At 45.3% G+C, this 23,324-nt stretch overlaps 1 protein-coding gene across 4 annotated transcripts in view; it reads left to right on the top strand.

Annotated features, from left to right (window-relative positions):
* The window catches only part of CACNA2D3 (calcium voltage-gated channel auxiliary subunit alpha2delta 3), a 1,133,445-nt gene that overhangs the window by 19,923 nt on the left and 1,090,198 nt on the right, over positions 1–23,324 (top strand). The gene's annotated exons all lie outside the window — the stretch shown is intronic.

Below are 23,324 nucleotides of genomic sequence, written 5' to 3'. Positions count from 1 at the left end.
AAAAAAAACAGTGGGAGATTAATATTGGCCTTTCTGCTTGTGTGCCAGTCTTGACTCCTGGGTGTGCCATCTCTCTCTCTCTCTCTCTCTCTCCAATTGTGGTCCATAGAAAGCCTATATTTTTTTTCCTTGATTTGGGTTCCAAAATCTACCAGAGAAAATAACTCCATCAATCATTGGTAGAAAAATATTGGCCTCTGGGCTTGTGTGCCACTCCTGATTCCTGTGTGCGTCATCTCTCACTCAGTGGCCCATAGAAAGCATATAGTTTGTTACATTTGTTTTCTAAATTCTCCCTGCAAAAATCAATGTTTTTTTTTGGGGGGGGTTTCTAAAGTGTTCCTGAAAAAAATAAAAATAAAAAAAAAATAATAGTGTGACATTAATATTAACATTTGTGCTTCAGTGACAGTCCTGCGTGTGGGGCATCTCTCTAATTTGCAGCCACCAAAAAAAGAGTGTGTAACATTGGGCCTGATTTTCGCTGTGGTCTCACCAACCTGTAAAGGGGTAGCTAAATCATACTGAAGTTATAGCTCACCGTGTAAGTTGTGTGACTGCAACAAATAACGTTAGTTTGGTTACGTTTTTAAAACAATGAGGAAGTCTAGTGGAAGAGGTCGTGGCCGGGGGCGTTCATTGTCAGCTGGTAATGAGGGTAGTGGTAGTGGTGGAGCATCAGGTGGTCGTGGGGAAAAAAATATTGCACCTAAGTCTGGAGCTGTGGAGCCAGGTTCGTCGTCCGGCTACACAAGGCCTCGAACGCTCCCTTTTCTGGGATTAGGAAAACCGCTTTTAAAGCCGGAGCAGCAAGAGCAAGTTTTGGCTTATCTTGCTGACTCAGCCTCTAGCTCTTTTGCCTCCTCTCGTGAAACTGGTAAAAGTAAAAGCAGCGCGTCGTTAGTGGATGTTCACGGTCAGGGACAAGTCACTTCCTTGTCCTCTTCAGCAAAAACAACAACAGAGAAGAATGCAGCAGGCGACACAACGGGTTACTCCATGGAGCTCTTTACACATACCGTCCCTGGCTTAGAAAGTGAAGCAGTTAACAGTCCATGCCCATTACAAATTGAATCTGACATGGAGTGCACTGACGCACAGCCACAGCCAGACTACTATGCTGGTCCTTTGACTCAGACCACAACATTGCCCTCGCAGGGTGCTGATCAAGAATCAGACCCTGATGAGACTATGTTGCCCCATCACGAACGCTATACCACCGAACGACACGGTGACACAGACGAAGTTGCGCAGGAGGTACAAGAAGAGTTATTAGATGACCCAGTTCTTGACCCCGATAGGCAGCCATTGGGGGAACAGGGTGCAGGCGGCAGCAGTTCTGAAGCAGAGGAGGAGGAGGGGCCGCAGCAGGCATCAACATCGCCACAGGTTCCATCTGCCGGGCCCGTATCTTGCCCAAAACGCGTGGCAAAGCCAAAACCTGGTGGAGGACAGCGTGGCCATCCGGTTAAAGCTCAGTCTGCAATGCCTGAAAAGGTATCCGATGCTAGAAAGAGTGCAGTCTGGCATTTTTTTAAACAACATCCAATTGATCAGCGCAAAGTCATCTGTCAAAAATGTTCTACTTCCTTAAGCAGAGGTCAGAATCTGAAAAGTCTCAATACTAGTTGCATGCATAGACATTTAACCACCATGCATTTGAAAGCTTGGACTAACTACCAAATGTCCCTTAAGGTTGTTGCACCCTCGGCCAATGAAGCTAGTCATCAACGCAACATCCCTTCCGGCAGTGTAGGACCACCATTTAGCGCACCACCTGCTGTATCTGTGCAGGTATCTTTGCCAGGCCAAAGCAGTCAGGGTCAGGGAATCACCAGTTTCGTAGTAGGAAACACTGCATCTAGGGCACCGGCGGCAACAATACCATCTCCCACCGTCTCTCAGTCTGCCATGTCCACCGGCACCCCCGCTAGTTCCACGATCTCCATCTCTCCAGTCCAGCTCACCCTACATGAGACTATGGTTAGAAAAAGGAAGTACTTAGCCTCGCATCCGCGTACACAGGGTTTGAACGCCCACATAGCTAGACTAATCTCGTTAGAGATGATGCCCTACCGGTTAGTTGAAAGCGAAGCTTTCAAAGACCTGATGGACTACGCTGTACCACGCTACGAGCTACCCAGTCGACACTTTTTTTCCAGAAAAGCCATCCCAGCCCTCCACCAGCATGTTAAAGAGCGCATCGTCCATGCACTCAGGCAATCTGTGAGCACAAAGGTGCACCTGACAACAGATGCATGGACCAGTAGGCATGGCCAGGGACGTTACGTGTCCATCACGGCACACTGGGTAAATGTGGTGGATTCAGGGTCCACAAGGGACAGCAAGTTTGGGACAGTTCTGCCTAGCCCACGGTCTAGTAAACAGTTGTCTGTAGCCGTTCGCACCCCCTCCTCCTCCTCCTCCTCCTCGTCCTCCTGCAGAAGCAAGAGCTCGTCCACAGACCGCAGTCGCACAAACACTCCATCCGCACCTGCCACTGTTGCACACCAGGTCTCCCATTATGGGGCAGCTACTGGCATACGTCAGCAGGCTGTATTGGCTATGAAGTGTTTGGGCGACAATAGACACACCGCGGAAGTTCTGTCCGAGTTCTTGCAGCAAGAAACGCAGTCGTGGCTGGGCACTGTAGATCTTGAGGCAGGCAAGGTAGTGAGTGATAACGGAAGGAATTTCATGGCTGCCATCTCCCTTTCCCAACTGAAACACATTCCTTGCCTGGCTCACACCTTAAACCTGGTGGTGCAGTGCTTCCTGAAAAGTTATCCGGGGTTATCCGACCTGCTCCTCAAAGTGCGTGGACTTTGCGCACATATCCGCCGTTCGCCTGTACACTCCAGCCGTATGCAGACCTATCAGCGTTCTTTGAACCTTCCCCAGCATCGCCTAATCATAGACGTTGCAACAAGGTGGAACTCAACACTGCACATGCTTCAGAGACTGTGCGAACAGAGGCGGGCTGTTATGTTTTTGTGGGAGGATACACATACACGGGCAGGCAGTAGGATGGCAGACATGGAGTTGTCAGGTGTGCAGTGGTCGAAGATTCAAGACATGTGTCAAGTCCTTCAGTGTTTTGAGGAATGCACACGGCTGGTTAGTGCAGACAACGCCATAATAAGCATGAGCATCCCCCTAATGCGTCTGCTGATGCAAAGTTTGACGCACATAAAGGATCAGGCGTCTGCACCAGAGGAAGAGGAAAGCCTTGATGACAGTCAGCGATTGTCTGGTCAGGGCAGTGTACATGACGAGGTACCGGGCGAAGAGGAGGTGGAGGATGAGGAGGATGATGGGGATGAGTATATTTTTAATGAGGAAGCTTTCCCGGGGGCACGGGAAATTGGTGGCGTGGCAAGGCCGGGTTCTGGTTTTTTGAGGGACACAAGTGACGTAGATTTGCCTGCAACTGCCCCTCAACCAAGCACAACCGCAGATTTGACAACGGGAACTTTGGCCCACATGGCGGATTATGCCTTGCGTATCCTCAAAAGGGACACACGCATTACAAAAATGATGAACGATGACGATTACTGGTTGGCCTGCCTCCTTGATCCTCGCTATAAAGGCAAATTGCAAAATATTATGCCACATGAGAACTTGGAACTAATATTAGCAACAAAACAATCAACTCTTGTTGACCGTTTGCTTCTGGCATTCCCTGCACACAGCGCCCGTGATCGTTCTCACACGAGCTCCAGGGGCCAGCAGACCAGAGGTGTTAGAGGGGCAGAAATCAGAAGTGGCGTTGGCCAGAGGGGTTTTCTGACCAGGTTGTGGAGTGATTTTTCTATGACCGCAGACAGGACAGGTACTGCAGCATCAATTCAAAGTGACAGGAGACAACATTTGTCCAGTATGGTTACAAACTATTTTTCATCCCTTATCGACGTTCTCCCTCAACCGTCATTCCCATTTGATTACTGGGCATCCAAATTAGACACCTGGCCAGAATTGGCAGAATATGCATTGCAGGAGCTTGCTTGCCCGGCAGCTAGTGTCCTATCAGAAAGAGTATTCAGTGCTGCAGGTTCAATACTAACAGAAAAAAGGACTCGTCTGGCTACCCAAAATGTAGATGATCTAACCTTCATTAAAATGAACCACAACTGGATTTCAAAATCTTTTGCCCCACCCTGCCCGGCTGACACCTAGCTTTCCTATGAAAAGGTCTTGCCTGTGGACTATTCTGAATGACTTTTCCAATCTCGTAATTTTCTTCACCTGATTGTCCAGCATACGACATGTTTCCACCTCACGAAATGGCCAAACTCCCCACACGGGGCCGTGCTATCGCCACTTTGCGCTTGGACCCTTGAGAGTGCTGTTTGTCTGAAGAGGTGGGTGTGGCCGCTTTTGGTCGACGGCACTGCCACTGGGTCCCTCATAGTACAATAAAGTGTCTCTGGCGGTGGTGGTGCGCACCCAACGTCAGACACACCGTTGTAATATGAGGGGCCCTGTGCCTGTACCGCCGGCCACAAGCCAGTTCCCCCCCCAGCTCAAACAGTGCTCTACCACTAGCAAAATTATCTCTCACAGCTTCACCAATGTGTAGTCTAGGCGCTGACATCCTTCAATGCCTGGCACTGACAATACCATTGTTTTGACATTTTTGTTATGTTAGGCCTTCGAAGCCTGTCTGCGGTCCCTTCTTTCTACAACTACTACACTGACCAGGCCACTGCTGGCCGTGTTACCCTGGAACCAATTTAAAAGTGCCTACAGTCAGCCCAATTTTGTTATGTTAGGCCTTCGAAGACTGTCTGCCGTCACTCCTTCCACTAGACTTCCACTGACCATACACTGCTGCCCATGTACCCCTGGAACCAATTTAAAGTGCCTACAGCCAGCCCAATTTTGTTATGTTAGGCCTTGGAAGCCTGTCTGCGGTCACTCCTTCCACTAGACTTCCACTGACCAGACCACTGCTGCCCATGTACCCCTGGAACCAATTTAAAAGTGCCTACAGCCAGCCCAAGTTTGTTATGTTAGGCCTTCGAAGCCTGTCTGCGGTCACTCCTTCCACTAGACTTCCACTGACCAGACCACTGCTGCCCGTGTACCCCTGGAACCAATTTAAAAGTGCCTACAGCCAGCCCAAGTTTGTTATGTTAGGCCTTGGAAGCCTGTCTGCGGTCACTCCTTCCACTAGACTTCCACTGACCAGACCACTGCTGCCCATGTACCCCTGGAACCAATTTAAAAGTGCCTACAGCCAGCCCAAGTTTGTTATGTTAGGCCTTCGAAGCCTGTCTGCGGTCACTCCTTCCACTAGACTTCCACTGACCAGACCACTGCTGCCCGTGTACCCCTGGAACCAATTTAAAAGTGCCTACAGCCAGCCCAAGTTTGTTATGTTAGGCCTTCGAAGCCTGTCTGCGGTCACTCCTTCCACTAGACTTCCACTGACCAGACCACTGCTGCCCGTGTACCCCTGGAACCAATTTAAAAGTGCCTACAGCCAGCCCAAGTTTGTTATGTTAGGCCTTGGAAGCCTGTCTGCGGTCACTCCTTCCACTAGACTTCCACTGACCATACACTGCTGCCCATGTACCCCTGGAACCAATTTAAAAGTGCCTACAGCCAGCCCAAGTTTGTTATGTTAGGCCTTCGAAGCCTGTCTGCGGTCACTCCTTCCACTAGACTTCCACTGACCAGACCACTGCTGCCCGTGTACCCCTGGAACCAATTTAAAAGTGCCTACAGCCAGCCCAAGTTTGTTATGTTAGGCCTTGGAAGCCTGTCTGCGGTCACTCCTTCCACTAGACTTCCACTGACCAGACCACTGCTGCCCGTGTACCCCTGGAACCAATTTAAAAGTGCCTACAGCCAGCCCAAGTTTGTTATGTTAGGCCTTGGAAGCCTGTCTGCGGTCACTCCTTCCACTAGACTTCCACTGACCATACACTGCTGCCCATGTACCCCTGGAACCAATTTAAAAGTGCCTACAGCCAGCCCAAGTTTGTTATGTTAGGCCTTCGAAGCCTGTCTGCGGTCACTCCTTCCACTAGACTTCCACTGACCAGACCACTGCTGCCCGTGTACCCCTGGAACCAATTTAAAATTGCCTACAGCCAGCCCAATTTTTTTATTTTAGGCCTTCGATGCCTGTCTGCGGTCCATTCTTTCAACTACTACTACACTGACCAGGGCACTGCTGCCCAAGTACCCCTGGAACCAATTTAAAATTGACTACAGCCATGTGTTAATATTTTAGGCCTTCGATGCCTGTCTGCGGTCACTCCTTCCACTAGGCCTCCACTGACCACACCACTGCTGCCCGTGTACCCCTGGAACCAATTTAAAATTGCCTACAGCCAGCCCAATTTTTTTATTTTAGGCCTTCGATGCCTGTCTGCGGTCCATTCTTTCAACTACTACTACACTGACCAGGGCACTGCTGCCCGTGTACCCCTGGAACCAATTTAAAATTGCCTACAGCCATGTGTTATTATTTTAGGCCTTCGATGCCTGTCTGTGGTCCCTCCTTCCACTAGGCCTCCACTGACCTGTCTACTGCGGCCCGTGTACCCCTTGAACCAACCTAATAAAATATTTAAAAAATTAATTTGATTATAAAAAATAAGATCGTGTTGAGATCTCAAATGCAGACATTTTAACAATCAAAACAAACACACAACAAATATCTGGAACTGTACTACAAAGGTCCAACAGCTACAATTTCTTTCTCCTGCAAGAAGTTAACTGAAAGTTTTTTGGAGTTGTTAACACAGATATGGCATCCACCGAGTGTTGTCCTGTCGCGTCTCCTTTAAATTATTTCCAATAAGATGTTAAACTATTAATTTAATAAAATCAATAATTAAAAAAATAATTGAGTAAGTCAAAAGCACATTGCAAATAAACATTAATTACAAATCAAGAAGCATGGCGCGTCCGAGGGTGAGTAGATACCGAATAAGAATATAATCACCCTCGGACGCGCAATTTACAACAGCCTTCCTTCCTAAGAATCAGCCCTTCCGTGGTGTAGAGAGAGGTTGTGTTACACTCCAAGGTGTTCCCCAGGTTGCCTTTCCTGAGCTTCGATCTTCCGGCTCTCGTTTAGTAGCTGTTGGAAACTACGCTGCATTAGGCCTACTAATTGTGTATGGGGTGTAGAGACAGGTTGTGTTACACTCCAAGGTTTTCACCAGGTTGCCTTTCCTGAGCTTCGATCTTCATGCTCTCGTTTAGTAGGTGTCGGAAAGTAGGCTGCATTAGGCCTACAAATTGGGTATGGGGTGGAGAGAGATGGTGTGTTACACTCCAAGGTGTTCCCCAGGTTTCCTTGCCATTGCTTCGGTCTTCCGACTCTCGTTTAGTAGTTGTAGAAAAGTACACAGCATTAGGCCTACAAAATGGGTATGGGGTGGAGAGAGATGGTGTGTTACACTCCAAGGTGTTCCCCAGGTTGCCTTTCCTGAGCTTCGATCTTCATGCTCTCGTTTAGTAGGTGTCGGAAAGTAGGCTGCATTAGGCCTAAAAAATGGGGAATGGGGTGGAGAGAGATGGTGTGTTACACTCCAAGGTGTTCCCCAGGTTTCCTTGCCATTGCTTCGGTCTTCCGACTCTCGTTTAGTAGTTGTAGAAAAGTACACTGCATTAGGCCTAAAAAATGGGTATGGGGTGGAGAGAGATGGTGTGTTACACTCCAAGGTGTTCCCCAGGTTGCCTTTCCTGAGCTTCGATCTTCATGCTCTCGTTTAGCAGGTGTCGGAAAGTAGGCTGCATTAGGCCTACAAATTGGGTATGGGGTGGAGAGAGATGGTGTGTTACACTCCAAGGTGTTCCCCAGGTTTCCTTGCCATTGCTTCGGTCTTCCGACTCTCGTTTAGTAGTTGTAGAAAAGTACACAGCATTAGGCCTACAAAATGGGTATGGGGTGGAGAGAGATGGTGTGTTACACTCCAAGGTGTTCCCCAGGTTGCCTTTCCTGAGCTTCTATCTTCAGGCTCTCATTAAATTGTGGTTAAATGGAACAACTGCATTTGGCGTACTAGTTGGTTTGGGGCCTACTATCGGTGTCTGCCACTCCTTGCTGTTCTCCTGGTTTCCTGTCCTGAAATTCCATTTTCAGCCTCTCGTTAAGTAGTTGTTAATGTTAGACTGCATTTGGCCTACTAGTTGGGTTGGGGCCTACTATCGGTGTCTGCCACTCCTTGCTGTTCTCCTCCACTGAACAAAGCTGTGCCGCCTGTTTACTACGGTTGCCAATTTTGAACTGCATTTCGACTACTTACTGATTTGGCCCTACTCTCTGTGTCAGCCTCTCATTCCAGTTGTCCTCCACTGCAATGCCCCCTGGTTATTCCTGTGTTACCAATTTTGAACTGCATTTAGCCCACTTTCTTCTTTGGGCCTATATCTGTGTTTCCACTTCATCGTGCCCATTGCCCAGCCAGTGATAGATGAGTCTGCTGGTACATTGACCCATAACGCAACATTCCCCGTGCACGCTACACAACAACATTGTGACCCTGCTGAAAGTCAGGTTGCTCGTCCCGCATACCATACCACCTTACACGGGGACAAAGAGGAAGGTGCAGATGAAAGTGCAGGTTCCTTCATCAGGTGGGGGGAGGAATACTAGTTGGCGACGTCACTGGCACAGGGCCTCTCATAGTACGCAAAAGTGTTGCTGCCGGTGGGAGGCGCCCCCGCCGTGCAAACACACCGCTGTACTTTGAGGGGCCCTGTGCCAGTGCCAATGCCAACGAGTGGGCCCCCCCTGCTTGCTCAGGATCACAGCACTTGCAAAGTTGAAATACTTACCTCTCCCTGCTCCACTGCCGTGACGTGGTCCAGATTTACTGGGCCCACTAATTACTTGAACCAGCCCTACCCCCCACAACTTTAGCCAAATGACCCCCAATTTCAAATGCCTTCCAATTATTTTAAGGTAAATTACGCTTGACAAGCTTCATTAAGAAGAATGGATGGTTTTGACATTAAAATGGGCACTCTAGGTGTTTTCCTGGCCCCCACTCACTGCCGACTATGCTGCCCCATTGACTTGCATTGGGTTTCGTGTTTCGGTCGATCCCGACTTTACGTCATAATCGGCCGATTTCACTCGACCCGACTTTGGACATAGTCGGGTTTCGCAAAACCCGGCTCGACTCTAAAAAGGTCAAGGTCGCTCAACTCTACTGAACAGTAATGGAATTTTTAAATTACATGGTTTTAAATAGTGTATCTGGCAAATGTCGACCTTCGCTATCCACACACTGCTGCATACGTTTTCTGAAGTTTTCATGAACTCTAACAAGCATGTCCACTGGTATTCTGCCAATTTCAGCTTCAATATTGTTCCTTAGGTCTTCCAAGGTGTTGGGACGGTCGTGTCAAATAGTCCCATGCTGACAAATGTTGGACCACGCACATTTTATACGCGTGAAAATTCAGTTCATCATGAAGAATCCGGTGGAGAGAACGTCTTGAAATGCCAAGAGCGTTTCGGAGATTGCAGTACTGCTGCTCTAACTCTCTCTCTCGATGTTTTGTGGTGTTGTAATCCTTCTCTCAGGTCCCCTTCGTACACATGACACATTCCCTGCTGTTCTGAATGCATTCACCCAATTTACAATTGATTGCCGTCCAGGAACACGTCCGCGTGGAGGAACAGCGAATTGTAAACGAAAAGCACGCTGCACTGCAATGATCGAGTGGGCATTTGAAAAATACGCTTCAACACAAAATGACCTTTCCTCACGTGTCCACTGCATGATGGCAACTGAAAGGCAGAGGAATACAAATCTCCCATCAGCCACTGTAAGCCACACCCACTCTCCCCTCTCTTCGACCGACAGTGCCGCCACAGCATGCAGTGCAAAAAAGCAAATTACCGCGCTCCACCCTGTATTTGATGAACCGGGTCGTTTGGCCTCTACCACCGAGTCTCTGTTTAACTTTCATCAAGGTACGCTTTCGGTGGGCCAATACGCCATCCGGTTTCGCACCATTTCATCCAAATTAGGATGGAATAACGAGGCTTTGGTGGGAGCCTTCTGGCGTGGGCTTTCTCCTCGAATCAAGGATGAGTTGGCAGGTCGTGATACTCTGACGTCCTTGGAACATCTTATTGCTTTGGCAACCCGCATTGATTTATGTTTCCAGGAACGTTCTCGAGAATCCGCTAGAGAGAGATTTCCTCGACTCCCTCCGGTTACTTCTAATTATTCCCGTTCTCGGTCTGAGTCGACTTCTGCCCCGGAACCCATGCAGGTGGACCATCTTAAACCTGTGGAGCAGCGTCGGAAAGAGAGGCTTGCTCAAGGTCTCTGTTTCTATTGTGGCAGTGTGTCTCATCTCTTGCGTTCCTGTCCTTTGAGGCCGGGAAACGCCTCCACCTAGGACAGGTAAGAGAGTTCTCCCTAGGTATCCCAGAACCCTCTCAACCCCTCACTCCCCTCACTCTTTCTGTTCTTTTACATCTGGGTAATAAACGTTTCTCTGACTCTGCTTATATAGATTCCGGGACAGCCTGGAACTTTATTCAACTCGAGGCAGTTAGGAGATTGCGAATTCCAGTCAGATCCCTGGAGACTCCTCGACAGATTGCGTCAGTCGATGGCCAACCTTTGTGGGAGTCCGTTACGTTGGTTACCAAAGAATTGGAACTCCAAATTGGAATCCTGCACCGTGAGAAGATCGTCTTCTATGTGCTGCCTTCTTTATCCCACACATTTCTTCTTGGACTTCCTTGGTTGAGGAGTCACAAGCATTGCATTGACTGGCGGTCTGGTGAAATCCTGCGTTGGCGACTCTTCTGCCAGAGTAACTGTTTGCTTCCTGTGTTGCCAAGAGAATCTTCTCGTCCTATCTCGGGGACTTCCAATTTACCTTCCTCGTATTTGTCTTTCCTGGATGTCTTTGATAAGAAAGAGGCTGAGACTTTACCTTCGCATCGACCCTACGACTGCCCAATTGATCTAGTTCCGGGCTCTACTCCTCCCTGAGGTCGAATCTACCCGTTGTCTCCAACCGAGACTCAAGCCATGACTGAATACGTCCAGGAGAATTTAACCAAAGGTTTTATTCGCAAATCCTCCTCCCCTGCAGGTGCGGGATTTTTCTTAGTTAAGAAGGATAGGACTCTTCGTCCTTGTATAGACTACCGTGGCCTCAACAATCTTACAAACAAGAACAAGTACCCGTTACCACTCATACCTGAGTTGTTTGATCGCCTGAGGGGAGCCGAATTTTCACGAAATTGGATCTTCACGGAGCTTACAACTTAATCCGTATTCGTTCAGGAGACGAAAGGAAAACTGCTTTTAACACCTGGGATGGTCACTATGAGTATTTAGTCATGCCTTTCAGCTTGTGTAATGCTCCAGCAGTGTTCCAGGAGTTTGTGAATGATGTTTTCTGAGATCTACTCTACTCCTGTGTGGTGGTGTACTTAGATGACATTCTGGTGTTCTCCTCTGATCTTGCTTCTCACAGAAGAGATGTCTGTCAAGTGCTCTCCCGTCTTAGAGAGAATCATCTTTACGCCAAACTGGAGAAATGTGTTTTTGAGCAGTCTTCGCTACTGTTTCTTGGCTATATCATTTCTGACTCTAGCTTGCAAATGGACCCGGAGAAAGTGTCTGCTGTGCTTAACTGGCCACTTCTTCAGGGAGTGAAAGCAATTCAACATTTCCTTGGGTTCGCCAATTACTACCGGCAGTTTATTCCACATTTCTCCTCTCTGGTCGCCTTAATTTCTGCTTTGACTCGCAAGGGGTCCAATCCTCACATCTGGTCTTCCGAAGCTGAAGATGCTTTTCGGTCTCTGAAGCAAGCATTTGCCTCGGCTCCTGTACTCCATCGGCCTGAGATCAACAAACACTTTATTCTTGAGGTAGATGCTTCTGCCATTGGAGCTAGTGCAGTACGCTCCCAGAGATCTTCTTCCGGACGACTGGCTACTTGTGGTTTCTTTTCCAAAATCTTCTCCGCCTCGGAGAGGAACTACGCCATTGGTGACAAGGAACTATTGGCCATAAAATTGGCGCTGGAGGAATGGAATTATCTGTTAGAGGGAGCTGTTCACCCTTTCAAGATCTTTACAGACCACAAGAACCTGGAATATATCCACTCTGTGCAAAGATTGAATCCCTGACAAGCCAGATTGTCATTATTCTTTGCCCGTTTTGACTTTGAACTACATTTCCATCCTGAACAAGAACTTTAAAGCTGATGCTTTGTCCAGGTCATTTCTTGCATCTGATGTTGTAGAAGAACCAGCACACATCGTGGACCCCAGCAAAATTATTCTAGTGGCTCCGGTCAGCTTGTCTTCCTTACCATCAGGTAAAACCCTTGTCTGGGTGAACGAGAGGTCTCGAGTCCTATGTTGGGGCCATGCCTCATGACTGGCAGGCCATGTCGGGTGCAAGAAAACGCTCGCTCTCATCTCGCGCCACTATTGGTGGCCATCCCTTCTTTCGGATGTTCGAGGTTTTGTCTCTTCGTGTCCGTCTTGCGCTAGGAACAAGGTTCCCAGACATCTGCCCTCTGGTCTCCTACATTCACTTCCAGTTCCTTCAGCCCCGTGGCAACATATCGCTATGGACTTTATTACTGATCTGCCTAAGTCTTCTGGTCATACAGTCATTTTTGTTGTTGTGGATCGATACTCCAAAATGGCTCACTTCATCCCTTTGCCAGGATTGTCCTCCGCTCCTGAATTGGCGAGAATCTTCATTTCTCATGTCTTCCGGATTCATGGCTTTCCATTGCACATAGTCTCTGATAGAAGAGTTCAGTTCACTTCTCATTTCTGGCGGGCTCTATGTAACCTAATGAATGTTACCCTGGATTTTTCTACAGCTTTTCATCCACAGACCAACGGACAAGCAGAGCGCACAAACCAAATACTGATGACTTATCTTCATCATTTTTCCAACGCTCATCAAGATAACTGGGTCTGATTTACTTCCGTGGGCTGAGTTGGCTTACAATAACCACATCAATGAGTCTTCTTCCAAGTCTTCATTCTTCATCGTCTGTGGGCAACATCCTGGTATCCCTCTGCCGGTACTCCCTGTCTCGGGTGTACCAGCGGCTGATCTTCTGTCCGAGGAGTTCTCCAGGGTCTGGCAGGAGACCAAAATCGCCCTGGAACAGGCTCAGGCCAGGATAAAGAGATATGGCGATAAACGACGTCTGGATTCTTCTCCAGTTTTATTCGTCTAAAGATTCTCTCGTATAAATTGGGTCCACGGTACATAGGCCCTTTCAAGGTTGTGTCTCGTATCAATGATGTTGCCTACAAGCTGAAATTGACAGCTTCTCTTCGCATACCTAACTCTTTTCATGTTCCTCTTTTGAAACCAGTTGTCTTCAATCAGTTCCATGTTTCTCCTGCTCAAACTCTTTTACCTGTCTCTGATCCAGATGTTTTTGAGGTTAAAGACATTCTTGCCATGAAAAATTCAAGAGGTAAAACTCTCTTTTTCGTTGATTGGAAGGGTTTTGGTCCTGAGGAGAGGTCTTGGGAGCCCCGTGAGAACATACAAGCTCCTCAGATTTTATCCAGGTTTCTGTCTGGTCTTAGAAAAGGGGGAGTAAGAGGAGGAGTACTGTCACGGCCGCCTCTCCTCTCACCGTATCTGCTGCCGGGTCAACCGCCGCTCCAGCTCATACTTACCTGCTCCGGCGCGCTCCTGTTCCTCCAGCTGCTGGGTCTGCCGCCGTCTCGGAACGGAGGCGGACGCTTGCAGCGGTGACTGCCAGGGTCCTTGGGAGGGGTGAGTATAGCCATATTTTTTATTTTTATTCTTTATTTTTTACATTAATATGGATCCCAGGGCCTGAAGGAGAGTTTCCTCTCCTCCAGACCCTTGGAACCATACGCACCGCACATTCCGATTCCGATTTCTGATATCACAAAAATATCGGAACTCGGTATCGGAATTCCGATACAGCAAATATCGGCCAATACCCGATACTTGCAGTATCGGAATGCTCAACACTAGTAGTAGAATATTTTAAATAGTTGAATAAATATCTAAGGATGGATAAGCAAATGCTTATCTGCACAATTGTATCTAAGCATAAGATCTACCTTGGCAGGATTTTCAGGTAGGTGCTCCTTGTGCTCTATATTTATTTCTATATTTAGTAAAATATTGTTCATTACTGCTTTTTAAATACCACTGCTCTTTTCTTTCGCTTCCAATTGAATTTCTCTCCTTGCAGATGCACTCCGTAGCGTTGATTTGCCTCTGCGCTCGCTGGAGAAGTGAACCGCTGCTTTTAAATCAATTAGCTCTTTCAGAGATTTTCACACTTGATTTGGAATTTATTATTAAGAGGAGAATGAAAATTGAAACCACATTATGCACCATCTGCAATGCTGTTAATATGTACATTAGAACGCTGTTAGAAATGGCACACACAGAATCCAAGGCTGATTAAATTATTGCTAAAAACAAAATTGTACTGAGACGTTCAAATAAAACGTAATTAAAGGGTTACTATATCTTATTGGGAAGCTCTTTCTTCCCAGATAATACTACATGGATGAAAACAAAATTAAGAGCATAGCCCCTAAATTAAAACTGCTCGGGTAAAATAAATATTGGTATCGTTCTTTACCTCCTTGTATCAAATTCTGAGTTGGGTAAGTGACAGCGACAACTCGGGTCAAGGGTCAAGAGTGAAGGGTGGGGAGGATTTATTGGCAGAGGAGAAGAAATGGGCAAATTGATTTGTAATTAATTAATTAAATTCATTATGAATTTTCCAAGAATTAAGAATTCTATAGAATCTGAAATTTTCGGAATTTGATTTGAAGGAAACTATGAAAATATTAGAGAGCCGAATAAAAAAAAATTGTACTCACCTACGCTAGAACCTCATCTGATTCCATACATCATCACCGCTGGGCCTCTACTGGAATAATAATACTCAAGCCAAGGGAAAGGTCACTTAAGGAGTCAGGGTTTTTATTCTATCCCCCGTCTTTCCATTTTTTATACTTTGGGGATCTGTATTATAATAAACATCTTCATTAGGGATGGGCGAACCCGAACTGTAAAGTTCTGGACCCGTACGGAACACATCGTGTTCGGTCACAAGGTCTCGAACTCGGGTTTCCATGGGAAACCCGTGTTACAGTTCGGGTCCAGTTCGGGTCCAGGGCCTGTAAAAGCATAAAATTAATAATAAACATTATAATTATACTAACCTGTCCAGCGATGCGTCCTCCCATCCCGCTGTCTCCCGGCCGCATCTGCTTCCGGGGGCCACTCATTATTTTCCTGCGGTATTCACCGCACTCGGCAGTCTTCAGCTTTTTCCGGCAGTCTTCAGCTTTTTCCGGCAGTCTTCGTGCGGTGACGCTAGGGTTCCGAGCCATGAACTGTGAATAACCCGGAAGATAATGTGGCCGGGAGACAGCAAGACGGGAGGACGCGTCGCTGGATTGGTAAGTATAGTTATAATGTTTATTATTAATTTTATGCTTTGTTTACAGACCCCCGCCCCATCCCATATTTGTAAAGTCCAAGTTTGGGATTTAGACACAATTTTGCCTCATCTCCGGCCCAGAGCTCGAACATTACAAAAAAAACTCGGGTGAACCCGTCGATCCCAATCATCGGAGGGTTTGCCCATCTCTAGCCTCCACAGAATCCCAGAATATTAGAGTTGGAATTGACCTTTAGGGTCATCATGTTCAACCCCCTGCTCAATGCAGGATTTACTAAACCGTCTCAGACAGATGTCTCTCTAGTTTCTGTTTGAAGACTTCCATTGAAGGAGAACTCACCCCCTCTCGTGGCAGCCTGTTCCACTCATTGATCACCCTCACAGTCAAAAAGATTTTTCTAATATCTAATCTGTATCTTCTCCCTTTTAGTTTCATGTTCACGGCAATTGGGGCTCTTTCGATTTGGTGCAATTTTTTTTCAGACTGAGTCTTATCTCAAATCTTATCTGTCGCAGCCCATCTTCCCCAAATGAATTTTGGGACATTTGGTCATCTATACAGAGGAGATAAAAATTTTCCTTCACACATACTCATTTTGGCAAATGTCTATAGAAATAAATAATAAATTACGCGTTTCAACCAATTTCTGGTGGTCAAGGGGTTTGAATGTTCATCTGGATTTAGTAAAAAAATGAGAACTTATAGCTAGTAGATATTCTTTGAATCTTCAGAGAGCTGGGACAGCAAATATCTGTGCAATTATTATTATTATTATTTTTCCCAATTTCATTCTCATGACTTTATAGAATCATAAAATGTTAGAGCTGGAAGGGACCTCCGGGGTCATCGTGTCCAACCCCCTGCTGAATGCAGGATTCACTAAACCTTCTCAGGCAGATGTCTGTCCAGCCTCTGTTTGAAGACTTCCATTGAAGGAGAACTCACCACCTCTCATGGCAGCCTTTGTTCGTCTGCATTTCCTGGAGGGGATATGATTGTTGATTCAGCAATACACTGAATGTAGCTATCATCAGTACGCAGGCGTTACTTGAATCACAGTATTTCTGTAGACTATCTCTTCTCCCGTAGACTATTTCTCCTTCCTGTACGGCACTTAAATACTAACTTACTACACATTCACAGTCAGCGTCATCGGTGCTCCTGCTGCTCCTGCACAATATGTCTAATATCCAGCCTTTTCCCATACTGTATATGCCATATGATTAATTTTGTGGCGGAATTTCTTTACTATGAAATAACGTAAGATCAATGTTTGCGACATCGCATTGATGCCAAAGAGACATCTTTTGGTGCAGTTTCTTGACCGACTGATAAGAAATGACTGAATGAAATACTTATGTTATACTACTTATGGTTTTGTTCACACATCGCGTTTTTGATGCATATTTTTCTGCAGGCAAAACCTTCTTTCTTGACAGTAAAGAAGCTGATTACAAAAAGCAGGTTTTGGTGCGTGTTTTGCAGTAGTTTTTGCTGCTTTTTATGATACATATTACATGGGTCATTTGTCTACAGTACATTTTTAATAAAATGAGTTTTATTCACCGAAAATGCTCCACATCTTTTAATACTTTTCCTTGTCTCCACACTTGGTTATGTTATCGGTTATCTCAGTCTCTGCTCACTTTACTGGCACCCAATACATGCTTCTCTGCCGACTAATCAGACCAAAGGTCTTCTCTCGCCGTAAGCTAAGCACTGTCAACCATCCTGATAGGAAAATCCCTCTGTCCCTTCACTTCAGCCCCTCCCACTCTGGGCTAGTCCCAATCATTAAGTCTACCAGTCCCTATCAGCTATCTGTGGCTGATCAGAACACAACTCTTCTGCTAATAACGCACATCATTAAACACATTACACATCCAAATACATTGTAACAACATACATGTCTTCAAGAGGAAACATGGGCGTCACCTCCACCTCCTTACGTCGTGCTGCTTTCAGATGGAATAGCAAAAACTTGGTGATAGATTCCCTTTAATTAATTTTTTAGCTGACCATTAAACCACCTTACCCCCTGAATCTCTTCCCCTCTAAAGGAAAAAAAAAATAGTTGTCAGCGTACCGAAATGAAATCCGGGATTTGCGTTATTTCACATGTGATAACTACGTGACTCACACTGGGAAAATGAATGACAAAGGAGCGAAGATTTATTGATTATCGTTTTCTCAGCCATAGCTACATGCTATAATGTAAGACACAGATTAGGTCTTGAGGGAATCTTGTAAAGGAGTGTGAGACTCTTTAATGTGACATCATCCTCGTGAGATGGGAAATCAGGAGACAGACAAGTAATTCTTTGCCGGCTCAGAAGACGGACATTTTCCGGACTTCATGAGATGTGAAACAATTGATAAGTGACACTTGGACTTCTGTGGATCTATAGATCCCAAGTATGTACGTCTTATCATGAACATCCCAACTGAGATATAGACGATTCTTCCAACTAACGCCAGCTCTGTGCTTTAAATTTATGGCAAAATAATGGTGGCGGAGCGGCGCATGCACGACCATCACCATGGGAGTCAGTCGTAATCTTCGATGGCAGCATTTTGCTTTCCATTAGATGGCAGTCAATAGGGGTTGTGGTGGCACCTGAAAGTCTATTACTTCATCACCACCACCCATGATGCAAGTGCAGGGAACCTGAATAGTTTCTGTATCTTCCAAGCTAAAAGGGTTGTTCGGAACTGTAACATTGATGGCCTATCCTTAGGATAAGTCATCAATGTCTGGTGGAGGTGCGACACCTGGCATCAGCACCAATCAGCTGTTCCCGGTGACCGGAACTGCTCAGTTACGGAGCTGCACAGCTCCGTCTACGGAATAGTGGACGCGGCGGGGAACTGCACATTCACCCCTATTGATTTGAATAGGGGGCGGATGTGCAGTATCCAGTCGTGGCCACTATACAGTTAATGGAGCTGTGCTGTGTAGCAGTTGAAGAGCAGCTGATCGGCATCAATGAGACATTGATCACCTATCCTGAGGACAATATATCAATATTCGAATCCCGGGCAACCCCTTTAAACAGCTCGTTTTCCCATAATGCATCAGTTCTGATGATTCTGCTGAAAACTGAAATCTGCAGCCCCTATATGTTCCCCACCTGAGGGCCTATCACAGACTGCAATCATTAAGTCGTCATAATGTTTTGCAAATGGTGCCTGAACATCATGATATGATACAGTATTAATTAAAAAATGTTGATAGAAATTCCCAATGGGATGAAATAAATATAAAAGAGCTAAAAAGTTATTTGCAAAAAGAAAAAAAAGGAATAACATTGAATAAATATAATGAAGCATAAAAACATGTAAGGTATTACCCACTCATAATAATTGTAGTCTGAATTTGTAACACAGATTAAACAGTGTGAATTAAAAATTAAAAAAAAAAAACCAGGTTATTTTTGGCGTTCTTTTTCAGCAAAAATATTGCTTTGAGCCCAAAATGACAAATAAATTGGTCAGTTTTTGCTTTTTGCTCTAATTTTATTCCCATTGCTCCTATGAGTATTTTTTTCCTCCATCAAATTCCAGAGATATGGGCCTTTATATTTGGTACTAATTTTTATGTTCTTTTCCAAGGGGGTGTGGCTCATAGGGCAATAATAAAGAACAGCCTAAAGAAACACTTGTAGAGAATCCTATAAGCATAATATAAGAGAAAAAAACTGGACACTTTGGACTTGGTGACAGGTTGTCTTTAATTTGTACTTGGACTAAGAGGTGAAGGCAATGCATTATATTGGGAGAAGCTAATGGCTAGGTCACATGCCCCTCTTTCAGCAGCCATTTTCAGGATGGGAGCTGTGGTGCTGTCCTTAGAATAGACCTGGATGCCTCTTTTTAGTGGGGCCATAATTCTAAATGCCATCAGAGAAAAGAAAAAAAATGTCTTTGTAGCCTATGGCAACCAATTGGAGTTCAGCTTTCATTTTTTAAACTGCTCCTGTAAAATGTAAGCTGCACTGTAATTGGTTGCTATGGGGAACAAAGACAATTATTGCTCTAGTCAGTTTTGATCAACTGGCCGATATATATAAGTATACGTTTTATATATATATATATATATATATATATATATATATATATATATATATATATATATATATATATATATACAGTTAGATCCATATATATTTGGACAGAGACAACATTTTTCTAATTTTGGTTATAGACATTACCACAATGAATTTTAAACAAAACAATTCAGATGCAGTTGAAGTTCAGACTTTCAGTTTTCATTTGAGGGTATCCACCTTAAAATTGGATGGAGGGTTTAGGAGTTTCAGCTCCTTAACATGTGCCGCCCTGTTTTTAAAGGGGCCAAAAGTAATTGGACAAATTCAATAATTGTAAAGAAAATGTTCATTTCTAGTACTTGGTTGAAAACCCTTTGTTGGCTATGACTGCCTGAAGTCTTGAACTCATGGACATCACCAGACGCTGTGTTTCCTCCTTTTTGATGCTCGGCCTTCACTGCGGTGGTTTTCAGTTGCTGTTTGTTTGTGGGCCTTTCTGTCTGAAGTTTAGTCTTTAACAAGTGAAATGCTGCTCAATTGGGTTGAGATCAGGTGACTGACTTGGCCATTCTAGAATATTCCACTTCTTTGCTTTAATAAACTCCTGGGTTGCTTTGGCTTTATGTTTTGGGTCATTGTCCATCTGTAGTATGAAACGACGACCAATCAGTTTGGCTGCATGTGGCTGGATCCGAGCACGGTATGGCGGCTCTGAATACCTCAGAATTCATTCGGCTGCTTCTGTCCTGTGTCACATCATCAATAAACACTAGTGACCCAGTGCCACTGGCAGCCATGCATGCCCAAGCCATCACACTGCCTCCGCCATGTTTTACAGATGATGGGGCATGCTTTGGATCATGAGCTGTACCACGCCTTCGCCATAGTTTTCTCTTTCCATCATTCTGGTAGAGGTTGATCTTGGTTTCATCTGTCCAAAGAATGTTCTTCCAGAACTGTGCTGGCTTTTTTAGATGTTTTTAGCCTTTTTCTTCTTGATGCTTATGAGTGGCTTGCACCATGCAGTGAACCCTTTGTGTTTACTTTCATGCAGTCTTCTCTTTATGGTAGATTTGGATATTGATACGCCGACCTCCCGGAGAGTGTTGGTCACTTGGTTGGCTGTTGTGAAGGGGTTTCTCTTCACCATGGAGATTATTCTGCGATCATCCACCACTGTTGTCTTCCGTGGGCGCCCAGGTCTTTTTGCATTGATGAGTTCACCAGTGCTTTCTTTCTTTCTCAGGATGTACCAAACTGTAGATTTTTCCACTCCTAATATTGTAGCAATTTCTTGGATGGGTTTTTTCTGTTTTCGCAGCTTAAGGATGGCTCGTTTCACCTGCATGGAGAGCTCCTTTGGCCACATGTTTACTTCACAGCAAAACCTTCCAAATGCAAGCACCACACCTCAAATCAACTCCAGGCCTTTTATCTGCTTAATTGAGAATGACATAACGAAGGGATTGCCCACACTTGTCCATGAAATAGCCTTGGAGTCAATTGTCCAATTACTTTTGGTCCCTTTAAAAACAGGGTGGCACATGTTAAGGAGCTGAAACTCCTAAACCCTTCATCCAATTTTAATGTGGATACCCTCAAATGAAAGCTGAAAATTGTTTTGTTTAAAATTCATTGTGGTAATGCCTATAACCAAAATTAGAAAAATGTTGTGTCTGTCCAAATATATATGGACCTAACTGTATATATATAATAAATACCCAGTCTTCTGTACACATTGTCTAGAAAGTGGAATGCAAAGAATTACAGCAGTAAAGGAACTGTGAATCCTACCGCACCTCACTACCATTTCATCCCGATTGCTTATTACGGAGGATGAGCAGGATCTTATTATTACCTCAATAACTGACATCCATTAGTATTCATCCACTGACACCCGTTCACACAGTGCATCCATTGTTTACTTCTCACACACATTTATAGGGACTTTAGAGTCCATTTTGTATTGATCTGGTAGAAACAGTTAATTTCTCCTGACGTTAATTGCTGTTTTCTTATTGCTCTTCACACATCATTTTTTTCTCCCTTTGGGGCTTTTTCAAGGTATTTACAAGAAAATAAAAGCTGAAAGTGAACACAAAAGCACTATTTCACGTTCTAAATATGACCCTATCTCCGCGTTCCCCGGTTGACCGTGAAAACGTGATTCATACGGAGTAACACCTAATCCACCATCAAGTAGCTGACAAATTACCTTCCGTGGCAGCTAATTGTCTGCATCATGACACAAACAACCACAATTCTGTAAAATTTTAGTTTCGGCTGTGTGCCCAAGATGAGTATTGGTGAGTTTTTGCTGGTGCATGTTTCCGCTGCGTCAAAAACACTATAAGAAAGCACGTAAAAAAAAAGCACTTAAAAAACGTAGCCTAATTTACATAAAAGGCGCAAAAATGCTGCAACATTTTGGCTGCCTGTGATTGGCTGCAGTAGTCAGGTGACTAGAAGAGCAGGTCACTGGATGTTTCTTTGAATTATTTACCCTTTTTGGACATATCTACCTTTACACTGCCCCATTTTTTAAAATCATGAATAACCCTACTAAAATGACTATTAGGCCCATCCAGCAACTTTGTTACATAAGTGCTGTGATGGCGGCATAGGCACACCAGGCACCTTAATTTTGGAAAGGGTGAGCTAGATTATTTTGTTTCTTTGGGCAATACTCGGACTTTCCTTTCTCAATTGCTATATTCCCCTGTGTAAAATGATAACAGTCTATACTAACCTTTGATGATGGGACCTTTGCAGTGACATTGGCGTCTGGTCTCCCGAGGGTCACGTGACCCTCCAGCCATGTAGTCAATCAGTAGCCGTACACTCTAACTTCCTTCTGACCTAAATTGCATTTGGAGGCGGTCACACAAATGCAGCTCTCACTTCTTCTGGTTTTGTCCCACGGAAGTGAGATGGAAGCAGCGGCTGATTGGCTGCAGGGCTCATGTGGTATAACAACGTCATGTGAGCCCCCGGGAGACCAATTACTGATGTCACTGGAACAGTGAGTATAGGATGCTGTTATTTTGCACAGGAGAATATTCAAATTGAGAAAGCATTGTCGAAGTAGTGGACTGGAATCTCCTACCATGGTTTATTAAACAAGCTGTTGACTATTTGGACAATTTCTTCTCATACCCAACATTTAGCCCAAATAAAATAGCTTATACTCGCCTCCCGTGCTGGTGCCGATCCCGTGGTGTCGGCACTCACTCTCCCCGGGGCTCCCGTGCTGTTGACGTGACACATGACCCTGGTTGTTATGGACCTGGTGGTTAGGAGCACCCGGAACGACCTGATGGGTAAACTCACACAGGACAAGCTCTGGGAAGTGGGAGCTCTGCTGACCGCAACCCCTAATCCTACCACACAACTAGAAATAGCCGTGGAGCGTACCTAACTCTACCTAGATGCCTCTTCACAGCCTAAGAGCTAACTAGCCCTAGAGATAGAAAATAAAGCCTACCTTGCCTCAGAGAAATTCCCCAAAGGAAAAGGCAGCCCCCCACATATATTGACTGTGAGTAAAGATGAAAGTCACAAACACAGAAATGAAACAGGTTTCAGCAAAGGGAGGCCAGACTTACTAAACAGACCGATGATAGGAAAGGTATCTTTGCGGTCAGCACAAAAAACTACAAAAGACCACGCAGAGTATGCAAAAGGACCTCCGCACCGACTCACGGTGCGGAGGTGCCACTCTGCATCCCAGAGCTTCCAGCTAGCAAGGCAAAATCATGATACCAAGCTGGACAAGGAAATAATGAACAAATAATAACTAGCAGGGACTTAGCTTCTGCTGGAGT

This window comes from Ranitomeya imitator, chromosome 8 (assembly GCF_032444005.1).
Source record: "Ranitomeya imitator isolate aRanImi1 chromosome 8, aRanImi1.pri, whole genome shotgun sequence".
NCBI lineage: Eukaryota > Metazoa > Chordata > Amphibia > Anura > Dendrobatidae > Ranitomeya > Ranitomeya imitator.
The sequence above is the reverse complement of the archived record's forward strand: the minus strand, read 5'-3'. Positions and strand labels throughout refer to the sequence as shown.